This window comes from Erinaceus europaeus, chromosome 8 (genome assembly GCF_950295315.1).
Source record: "Erinaceus europaeus chromosome 8, mEriEur2.1, whole genome shotgun sequence".
In the NCBI taxonomy this organism is placed as follows: Eukaryota; Metazoa; Chordata; class Mammalia; order Eulipotyphla; family Erinaceidae; genus Erinaceus; species Erinaceus europaeus.
This window is the reverse complement of record NC_080169.1, coordinates 125,677,676-125,689,116: the sequence shown is the minus strand read 5'-3', so window position 1 is coordinate 125,689,116 and position 11,441 is coordinate 125,677,676.

Below are 11,441 nucleotides of genomic sequence, written 5' to 3'. Positions count from 1 at the left end.
ATATTCAGGAGCCCACTGCTGGAGCTCCTTCTCACCTCCGAGCCAGCCCTCCTGGGCCACCCAGCCTGCTGGCACCATCGCTTACAGGAGAAGCCTCCTGGGTCGGCCCCCAATGGTAGGAGGACCTGGAAACATGAGGCCCAGACAGACACGGCTCGGGGTCTGCTTTCCTACCCTCGGGCTAGCAGGAAGAAAGTGCGTCCAGGCTTGCCAACATGCTCAAGTGGCCTCGCCTGGAAGGTGGTGCCCTGCTCCGCCTCACATGGTTTTATGGACACCCAACCTCACTCAGATACAGCGCCAAGCACTGAGCGGCCACGGGGCACCTGGGCGCTCTCGAACCCCAGTCCTGCCCTTGGAGCAGAATCTAGAGGCCCAGGTGCTCCGCCATCCATTCAGCCCTGGTTCTCATCACAGGTTCCCGCCAAGGGGCCTCTCTGAGCAGCCTGGCCCTGCCGCCGACGTCACCGTCATCCCAGGAGAACCATGACCGTCCCGTGGCTGATGCCGTGGGGGGTGTTTGTTGTGTCGGAACCATGACCTTGCAGTGTGGGGAAGCGGTGTTGTGCTTGAGATGCAGCTGAGGCTGAGTTCACAGAAGGAGGCCCCTGAGTCCAGGCTTGTTCCCATCGCCCTGGACTACTGCTGTCCCCTCGCTGCCAATCAAAACTGGCACTGGAAGTAACGTCTGAACGGGAATCAAAAGCAGAGGAATCAGTCATTCTGACTTTACATTTTATTCAGAGCCAACCAGCCATTTCAGTGGAATTCTTTTTGTTTTGCAGTGCCTCTCCCTTTGCGGTTCCAGAACTCTCAGGCCAAAATTCCTCGTTCTTTTTGCTTCAGAAAGATAGAAAGAAACTCAGAGAGAGCAGGTATGCCGGACTGCTCTCACACCCATGGGGCTTCTGCTGGCGCTGTGGTGCTTCACTGTGGTGCCGGGCTGTGAACCCAGAGCACGTGCTCTACCAGGTGAGGTATCTCCTAACACCCACGTAAGTGAAATTCTGCCGTTGGTAAAATTAAGATATAACTCGAATTGTCCAAGTCCCAATGCTCATACCAGAACTGTGGCTCAACTCACATATAAGCACTAATTCCTCTACAGCGGGGACCCTGTAAACGTAACAGCTAGCAGGCTTTCTCGGGCTTCTGTGCTGTAAACACTAGCTGGCTATGCCTGTGAGTGGACATGAAGGAGTCGCCAAGCCGCCTGCTCAGAGTCTGCTCCAGATCTGCTCTGCTGCTAGTGCACGAGTCCACAGGAGGTGACTCTCCCGCAGAATAAGAGAGGATTTGTTCTGCAGAGCAGACGCGGGGCCTGAGTAGAGGCTGGCCTGGAGCACAGGGCTGCCGCTCTGTGGGAATCCGCTGCGGGGGCGAGGGCCTCGCTCATGTGACAGGAGCAGGGAGCAACCAAGGGCACGGCATCTTGGGGCTGGTGCCCAGAAGCTCTCTCTTCTGAGAAACTCAGTGACTAGGATTCTGTGAAACTTTCCACTTAGCTCCATCTACAACCAGAAGGTCCGGAATGGGTTGAGCAGAGCGACAGAAGACCACTCAGATCCCCCTTGCCCACGTGTCTGCGCAAGTCCCAAGTGGATAGACCGGGGAAGAAGGGCTGCTGGTGGCAGCGCAGCTGAATGTGTGTAATGGAGCGTGGGTGCACCAGGGGGCCTGGGAGCAGGCCAGCCAGGACGGGCCCTTCATGTGCCAGAATCGCCTCTGAGGCTGCTCAGCTCAGCTGCTCCTCTCAGACAGACACTCTGCACTTTGGACATAGGCGGGTCAGGGGTCACAAGGACACGGCCCAGCTGGTAAACAGCCATGTGAAAGTTGTTTTAGGAGACGTGCCTCCATCTGTGATCTGGTGGAGACTGGTACGGAGTGTCCTAAGGTGGGTGAGGTGGTCCTTGCTGGACAGATTCAGTCTTATGTTTTAGTGACTGAACATTGGTTTATGAAATCGTAGGTTGCAGGGGTATGGCCTCACATCCAGGTGTGTGTGTGCAGCTCACCACATCCATCAGCAGGGCTGCTGTGCTCCTCTGAGCTGGTGGTGAGCAGACACCATGAATCAGCCCAGAACAGAGGCAACAACTGGCCAGTCTGCACCACTGCTGACCTCACAGCAGAACAGTGGTCAGTGACTCTGCTGACCTCACAGCAGGACAGTGGTCAGTGCCCCTGCTGACCTTACAGCAGGACAGTGGTCAGTGCCCCTGCTGACCTCACAGCAGGACAGTGATCAGTGCCCCTGCTGACCTCACAGCAGGACAGTGGTCAGTGACTCTGCTGACCTCACAGCAGGACAGTGGTCAGTGCCTCTGCTGACCTCACAGCAGGACAGTGGTCAGTGCCTCTGCTGACCTCACAGCAGGACAGTGGTCAGTGCCTCTGCTGACCTCACAGCAGGACAGTGGTCAGTGCCCCTGCTGACCTCACAGCAGGACAGTGGTCAGTGCCCCTGCTGACCTTACAGCAGGACAGTGGTCAGGGCCCCTGCTGACCTCACAGCAGGACAGTGATCAGTGCCCCTGCTGACCTTACAGCAGGACAGTGGTCAGTGACTCTGCTGACCTCACAGCAGGACAGTGGTCAGTGCCCCTGCTGACCTCACAGCAGGACAGTGGTCAGTGCCCCTGCTGACCTCACAGCAGGACAGTGGTCAGTGCCCCTGCTGACCTCACAGCAGGACAGTGGTCAGTGCCTCTGCTGACCTTACAGCAGGACAGTGGTCAGTGCCTCTGCTGACCTTACAGCAGGACAGTGGTCAGTGACTCTGCTGACCTTACATCAGGACAGTGGTCAGTGCCCCTGCTGACCTTACAGACGTACAGTGGTCAGTGACTCTGCTGACTTCACAGCAGGACAGTGGTCAGTGCCTCTGCTGACCTCACAGCAGGACAGTGGTCAGTGCCCCTGCTGACCTCACAGCAGGACAGTGGTCAGTGCCCCTGCTGACCTCACAGCAGGACAGTGGTCAGTGCCCCTGCTGACCTCACAGCAGGGTAGTGGTCAGGGCCCCTGCTGACCTCACAGCAGGACAGTGGTCAGGGTCCCTGCTGACCTCACAGCAGGACAGTGGTCAGTGCCCCTGCTGACCTCACAGCAGGACAGTGATCAGTGCCCCTGCTGACCTCACAGCAGGACAGTGGTCAGTGCCCCTGCTGACCTCACAGCAGGACAGTGGTCAGTGCCCCTGCTGACCTCACAGCAGGGTAGTGGTCAGGGCCCCTGCTGACCTCACAGCAGGACAGTGGTCAGGGTCCCTGCTGACCTCACAGCAGGACAGTGGTCAGTGCCTCTGCTGACCTTACAGCAGGACAGTGGTCAGTGCCTCTGCTGACCTTACAGCAGGACAGTGGTCAGTGTCTACTGCCACCTAGGCAGTGAGGCCTGCTGAGCTGGGTGTCCTTGGGGCCAGCGGGCAGCTTTGCTGAAAGCAGCAGAAGCGACAGAGGCTGCTGGGTCAGCACAGGCTGTCCAGGAAGGAACCGGGAGCCCATCATGCTTCTCCTGGCCACCAGATTCCTGAAGAGACACAGAGACCACTGGGGTCACAGAGATGGGCCCAGGACAGGGCTTCTGCCCCTGAAAGACTTCGTCTGGTGGACACAGAGCTGTGAGGCTCCGAGGTGACTTTGGACTGGGCCTCGGCCACTCCTGACACAGAAGATCAGGTACATGCCAAAATCAAACCCCAGGACAGAAAGCACCTCATTCAGGAGCCAAAATCCAGCAGTGTTCCTTAAGCAGACATTCTTTTATTTTTGGAACACATGACAGCCTTGGTAAACATCTCAGTTGGATCAAAAGACATAAAGGCTGACATAGGACTGATCAGAAGCCTGCCTGCAAGGGTCTGATGGGCTCAGGCCCCAGGAACACAGACTCTTTCTTTCTCCGAGAAGCTCCCAGCTGCCCAGCAGTTTCCCAGTGAGGTGCAAAGCCCAGCAGCCCAAGGCCCAGAGCCCACCAGGCTCAGAAGCAGCGGCCAAGTTCGTTTTCACACCAGTCCCCAGGAGGACGGTAGGCAGCCCCGGCCAGTACAGGCTGCTGGTTCCAGTCCTGGCCTCGATTCCCAGAGCCTCCACACCATCACGGGCTGTTGGGCCTGTGGGAGCTGAGGGCAGGCTGTCTCCACAGCTACCTCCTACAGCGCAGGTCCTACAACACTGGGCTGCCCCGACCAGCAGGGCGGTGAACAGGGGCTAGGAGCCCAAAAAGACCTAGAATGAAAGGGACACGAGACACGAAGAATGACAGCAAGACAGGTTTCTGATCAAGCTGCAAAATTTTATTGTGAATACAGGCATTATAAGGCTTTGGGGAAGGAGAGGGAATGCTGGAGGGGGAGGAGGGGGAGCAAGCTTCAAAGCGGAATGTTCCTTGCAACAAATGGTGGAAACCAAACTGTGTGTTGACTCACTTGTGTTGACTCACTTGATTACTGATAAATGGTTTACCTGAGGGGAAATGGCCTGCCCAGGGGGGGGAATTAACACTTGTCTTGAGGGGTTCCATTGTCTCAAATCTTATCATCTATCAAGCAGAGAAATGGCTCCTGGCACTGGGCAAACCGGCATCTGTTTTCGGGAAATTGTGGTAACTGGGAAGCTGCTGCTTCAGGACTCTGATCTCACTGGGGGAGTGTTGCCACCAGCCTGGTGATGCACCTGTCTCTCGCACCTTAGTCATGCTGCAGCCTGCGGTGTTGGCTTCAGCACCTGCAGCTTCAGTCATTGCTTCCCCAGTTATCCAGAGCCCCAGCTCCAGGGCAGAGAGAGCTCAGTCTGCAAAAGCACCAACCTTCATGCCCGAGGCTCCAGAGGCCACGGGTTTAATCCCCAGTACCTTACGCTGGTCCTTGCGCTTCACTCCATGTGCGCTTAACCCGCTGCGCTACCGCCCGACTCCCTGATCCCCAGTACCATCCTGCACCAGAGCTGGTAATGCTCTGGTCCTCTTTCACAATGAACCTTTTTTGGGGGGAGGAGGTTGATTTTGTTTTTCCTTTACTTCTTTATTTATTTACTGGGGGATTAATGGTTTACAGTCAACAGTAAACTGCAATAGTTTGTACACATGTAACATTTCCTTGTTACCCACATAACAGTTCAACCCCCACTAGGTCCTTCTCCGCCTTCATGCTCCAAGACCTGAACCCTCCCCCTACCCCAGAGTCTTTTACTTTGTTTCAATACACCAACTCCAGTCCAGGTCCTGCTTAGTGTTTCCCCTTCTGATCTTGTTTTTCAATTTTTATCTATGAGTGAGATCATCCCATATGCATCCTTCTGTTTCTATTGTGTGCACCTGTGTTCACAGCAGCACAATTTGTAATAGCCAAAACCTGGGAGCAACCCAAGTGCCCAACAGCAGATGAGTGGCTGAGAAAGCTGAGGTCTAGATACACAATGGAATACTACTCAGCTATTAAAAATGGTGAATTCACCTTCTTTGCCTCATCTTGGATGGAGCTTGAAGGAATTATGTTGAAGGAGATAAGTCAGAAATAAACATGTTTAAGCATCAGCTTTCACAATTAAATCTAACATTGGACAGGAAGTTCCTGCAGAGTCCGTGTGTTCATCTCCTATTAGTCAGTGTTGCTTTAGAAAGGCATGTCTCCCTCCTTTCTATAAAGGAGAGGCTTCCCTGAGAAAGCTGACTATTTTAGAGTTCTTTCTTTAAAGATGTATTTACTCATTCAATAATGAGAAGGTGAGAGAAAGACATCTCTCTGGCACATGTGATACCAGAGCTCAAACTCAGGGCATCACGCTCAGGAGTCCAGCTCTCTCCCCACGGGGTCACCCGCAGAATGCTTCTTAAACATCTTGAAGGATCTGAACCATTTTGCTTTACTTGCTGCCAACCACAGGAGTCTGGAATGGCAGCAGAGTAAGCGTCTGTTGCATGCAGTCTACACTTCCAAAATCCTGACGCTTTTTCCACATTTACTTCATGTCTAAAACATTTTGCTGAGGGGATGTTGTCTACAGACTGTTGTCAAGGGGTGCAGTCACACACTTTCCTAGATAGGTGTCAACACTCACCCTCCACCAAACCATCAGCTCCCTCCACCAGAGGACACTGGACCCCAACCCACTCCCACCCTCTCCCCCACACGAATCCTTTGATCTGCTGAAACAGGCCAGGTTTCTGCAACGTGTCGCCTTGCATCACCCCTCGATCTGCTACTAAGTCCCACCTGAAGGAGATGGCTGATACGTGTCCTTCACCCTGGTCTCCCGAGACCCCACCTTTGCTCAGAGCTGAGCGGTGCCCCTGTGCTGGGGCCCAAGGCTCCTGCTTAATCTCCTGCCGTTGGACATGCAGGCTGACCCCAGATCTCGCTGTGGTGGCTAAAGGTGCCCATAAAGATGCCTCAATGTTTTTTTTAATTTTAATTTATTTATAAAAATGAAACACCGACAAAAACCATAGGATAAGAGGGTACAACTCCACACAATTCCCACCACCAGAACTCCGCACCCAGTCCCCTCCCTTCAATGCTTTTAGACGAGGCATAGCTCAGGTCTCACACTCTCCTGCTGCTGGACACTCAGGCTGACCCCATATCTCGCTGTGGTGGCCACAGGTGCCCCTAAAGATGCTTCAGTGTCTTTAAACAAAGCAGAGCTTGGGCCTGAGGCCCCTGGGGAATGTGGCATCTGACATCTGTCTGTCTCGAGTGAGCAGTCCAGGCTGAAGACCGTGGGGCCAGTCAGGACGCTGGCTCTCCTGGCTCTCCTGGCTCTCATTGGCCTTTAGTCTGCAGGGCCAGTCCAGAGCATCAGGGTCCCATGGAAGCTCTTCTGACATTTTTTTTGCCACCTAGTTTATACTTGGTGTTTGCACTTGCATGATGAATTGTCTGCTCTTAGTGGCCATTTCCCCCCTTTTCTTCATTTTTCTTTATTTGACAGGCCAGAGAGAAATTGAGAGGAGAGAGGGAGCTAGAAAAGGAGAGAGACCCGCATCCCTGCTCCACTGCTGTGAGGCTGCCTGCCAGGAGCCATTTCTCTGCTTGATAGATGATAAGCTTTGAAACTATGGAAGCCCTCGAGACAAGTTTCATTTCCCCTGGACAGGCCATTTTCCCCTCAGGTAGACCATTTACCAGAAACAGTGACACAACACATAGTTGTGGTAGCAAACGTGATTTCATCCATTGTATGTTGCAAGGAACATTCCCCCTTTGAAGATTGCTCCCCTTCCTCCTCCTCCAGCACTCCCTCTCCTTCCCCAAAGCCTTATAATGCCTGTGAACACAATAAAATTTACAGCTTGATCAGAAACTTGACTTGCTGTCATTCTTCGTGTCTCATGTTCCTTCATTTCAGGTTTCATTGGGTTCCTAGCCCCTGTTCACCGGGGCAGCTCCCCCTGTAAGCAGGGAGCCGGGGATCACAGGGGTCCTTACACGTGCACCACCACCAACCCTCCTCTGACGTCCTGTCACACTGGGTTGTCCTCCAGCTTTCTCAGCACAGAACCACAATGCACTTTTAGTTAACTAGTTTATTTATGCCACCAGGGCCACCAGGCTGTGAAACCAGCAGTCACAGAGACTGAGACGAGGATGAGACGCTCAGAATCAGAGGCAGCCTGTGTGGTCAGGAAAGGCTGCCCATGGTGTGGCCACTCCTCAGACCCTCCTCCCCCACAGTTCTTATGACCTTCACCAAGGGGCAGATTCCAGGCTTCTCCTGTGTCCAATAACCTGCCTTGGACTCTTGTTTTGTGCACCTTTTGCCTTTAACGCTTGGGGCAAGGGACTCCGGAAACCACAGCCTTTGTCTTCACAGGGGCTTCACTCTTTATCTGGGTATACACTTTGATTCTTCAGGCTCATGGAGCAAAGGTAACAGGATTGTGACTTGTCCTGCCTCCTCCTTTTACAAGCAGTGGGGTAGTGTATGGACACCTGCTCAAACCCCTCGTTCACTTATTCTGGTGAAAATCCACAGAACTAGAGTTGTGGAGTCATGTGGTGGTTCTGTTTAACGTTGTAGAGTTATTTATGTTTATGGGAGAGAGACCAGAGTGTCACTCTGCTGTGGCATATGGCAGTGTCAGGGCTCGTGGGCCTCCAGGGCCTCGTGCGTGCAAGGCCTCTCCCCATAAGCTGGCTCTCTTTCCAGCTCCCACGCTGAATTTGCTGAGGAATTACCACTGCTTTTCCCACAGCGTTCCCGCCAGTATCTGACATCCTGGGTTTGCTTTTCTCCATGTCTTGTCAACTTCCAACTGTTCTGTGTTTGGCCTGAGCCAGGCTGATCATGGGCGGCAGGTCCTGTGGCTTGGCGACACACATCCTGGCAGCTAGGGGAGGGGAGCCTCTTCTCATGTGCTGTCTTTTCTTGGACAAATGTTTTCCCTAATTCTTTGCCGATTTTCCCCTGTATTTTGTCTGTGTCTGTTGTCAAGGTGTGAGGCTTTTTACATATTCTAGTTATCATTTTTTAGGAGAATATTTTCTCTCCTTCTGTGGGTGACTTCCCTTCATTTGGTCATGTGCTTGAAGAGAAACAGAACTTCTTGTTGATGAAGTCCAGTTTGTGTTTTCTCTTTCTGCCTGTCTTTGGTGTCTAAGCAGTTACTCAAGCTCAGTGACATGAATCTCCCCTTATGCTCTCTCTTTTATTAATTCTTTTTAAATATTTTTTTAACATTTATTGATTTATTTTTCCTTTTGTTGCCCTTGTTTTTTTATTGTTATAATTAGTGTTGTTGTTGATGTTGTCGTGGTTGGATAGGACAGAGAGAAATGGAGAGAGAGGGGAAGCCAGAGAGGGGGAGAGAAAGACAGACACCTGCAGACCTGCTTCACCGCCTGTGAAGCGACTCCCCTGCAGGTGGGGAGCTGGGGGCTTGAACCGGGATCCTTACGCCGGTCCTTGTGCTTTGCGCCACCTGTGCTTAACCCACTGTGCTACCACCCGACTCCCCTTTTTAATATTTTTATTTAATATTTTAGACAGAAACAGAGATAAGTTGAGAGGAGAGGGAGAAGGAAAGAGACAGCGAGCGACCCGCAGCCCTGCTTCACCACTGTGAAGCTTCCCCCTACAGGTGGGGACCAGGGGTTCGAACTTGGCTCCCTGTGCACTTAACCAGGTATACCACTGCCCGGCCCCATTAAGAGTTTCTGAGTTTTAGCTGTTTTAACAAACCCACTTGTTACTTCTTCACAGTGTATAAGGCTGGGTCCAGTCTCTCTTTATCTGTGTGGGCATCAAGGTTTCCTGACTCCTTTTTGAAGGCTGCTGCCAGATAATGGCCTTGGCTACTCAGGTGAATAGCTCACGACCCTGAATAGCAAACTTCCAGCCTCCTGGGCACTCAGCTGTTAGACTTCCTGGACCTGCAGATGGCTGTGCTAACCAGCTGTCATCCGGTGGGCGTCTAGTGCCGCCAGCTGTGCTGTGGGGTCTAGGGGAGAAGCACTAACCCTGAATCAGCACCTACAGTGAACACAGCTTCACTCCTGGGCTGCGGGCTTGTCTGAGTTCTCTCATTATTTGCATACCTTCGTCAGCTTCAAACACCCTTTCAAAGTTCTTGCCCTCAAGCATCAACCATTTTGCCAGTTTAAAAGTCCAGCCACAGGATTAGGAGGATAGCAGAGACTTTCCTGCCTGAAGCTCGGAAGTCCCAGGTTCCTGCCACCACCACAAGTCAGAGCTAAGTAGCGCACTGGTTAAATAAATAAAAGTTCAACCATAAGTAAGTACAGAATGACAGTAAAGTCCCTGCCCCCTCATTTTAAGTCTCTTTGCAAAGAGAAATGATAGTAGGCATAATCATTTGTTTATAAACAAAATCTCCAGTGGAGCACAGCTGTGGCAGAACTCAGACTGTTAACATAATATTGACCCCCTCAGTCCCTTCATCATCATCTACTGAATGTCCATTACATCCTGGGAGATGTTCTGGTTGGATTTGTGAAGCAAATGAGCAAAATTCCAAGCCTCTGTTCCGGCAGAAAACCAACGTTCACTAAAAGAAAACCACCCTCACCTGTGTAGGTCCAGCTCAAAGAGCAGACACCTCTCTCTGGCGGACCTGCCAGGGTCTTGGGCCCTTCACCCAGAGGCCTGACCAGACAAGGGCTCATGTCCAGCCCTTCACCCAGAGGCCTGACCAGACAAGGGCTCATGTCCAGCCCTTCACCCAGAGGCCTGACCAGACAAGGTCTCATGTCCAGCCCTTCACCCAGAGGCCTGACCAGACAAGGGCCCATGTCCAGCCCTTCACCCAGAGGCCTGACCAGACAAGGGCTCATGTCCAGCCCTTCACCCAGAGGCCTGACCAGACAAGGGCTCATGTCCAGCCCTTCACCCAGAGGCCTGACCAGACAAGGGCCCATGTCCAGCCCTTCACCCAGAGGCCTGACCAGACAAGGGCCCATGTCCAGCCCTTCACCCAGAGGCCTGACCAGACAAGGGCCCATGTCCAGCCCTTCACCCAGAGGCCTGACCAGACAAGGGCTCATGTCCAGCCCTTCACCCAGAGGCCTGACCAGACAAGGGCCCATTACCACCACCACCCCCACAGCCCAAAAGCAGCTCTCAAGAGTCACCATGGGATTCACAAAGCACAAGGAGTGATCACTTATAATCACTGCAGGTAGAATTTCCAACTCCTCAGGCCTTTCTGACTGAGTCACTTGTAAAAACCAGGTTTTCCTATGTTTGGCTTTTTATTTTTGCAATTTGACAAAACTGCTGCGTTCCTAATGGCTCAAAAACCCAAAGCTCTCTACTAAATTCTTCAGGAGAATTGCCACTTCTAGGAAATGCACCATTTTACAGCATAGCCACTCTGGACCCCTACACGGTTTGGAAGGATGCACAGAGAGGGCAGGACTACCAGGGCCTGTGTGCCACAGGGCAGTGAGTTCTCTATGAGGAGGAGGACGCCGTGCTCCAGAGCCCCATGGGAGCTGACGAGTGCAGGCCTGCCAGCACAGGTGGGTGCTCTGTAGATGGCACCCTTAGCCAGGCTCATTACCCAACAATTACCCTCCTGCCTGTAAACATGAGCCCGTCCTGGGTGCTGCTGTCTGCAGAGGCTGCCTGGAAGGAGCTCTGGGAAGCTGCCCTCACGCGGTGGCAGGAGGGCTGAAGGAGGGTGTTCCTCGCCCGCAGTGTCCCCCAAGCTGCTGCTGGAGAGCTCTGCTCCCCTGGGGGCCCCTGCTTTCAATCACCAGGGTGGTCCTCCTGACTTCCTGCCCGCCCCCTCCCTGCCCCCAGTGCAGTGGTGGTGGTGGTAGTGGTGATGGTGGTGACAGTGGTGATGATGGTGGTGACGGTGGTGGTGGTGGTGGTGGTGATGGTGGTGGTGGTGGTGGTGGTGGTGGTGGTGGTGGTGGTGGTGGTGGTGATGGTGGTGATGATGGTGGTGGTAGTGATGGTGATGGTGGTGAT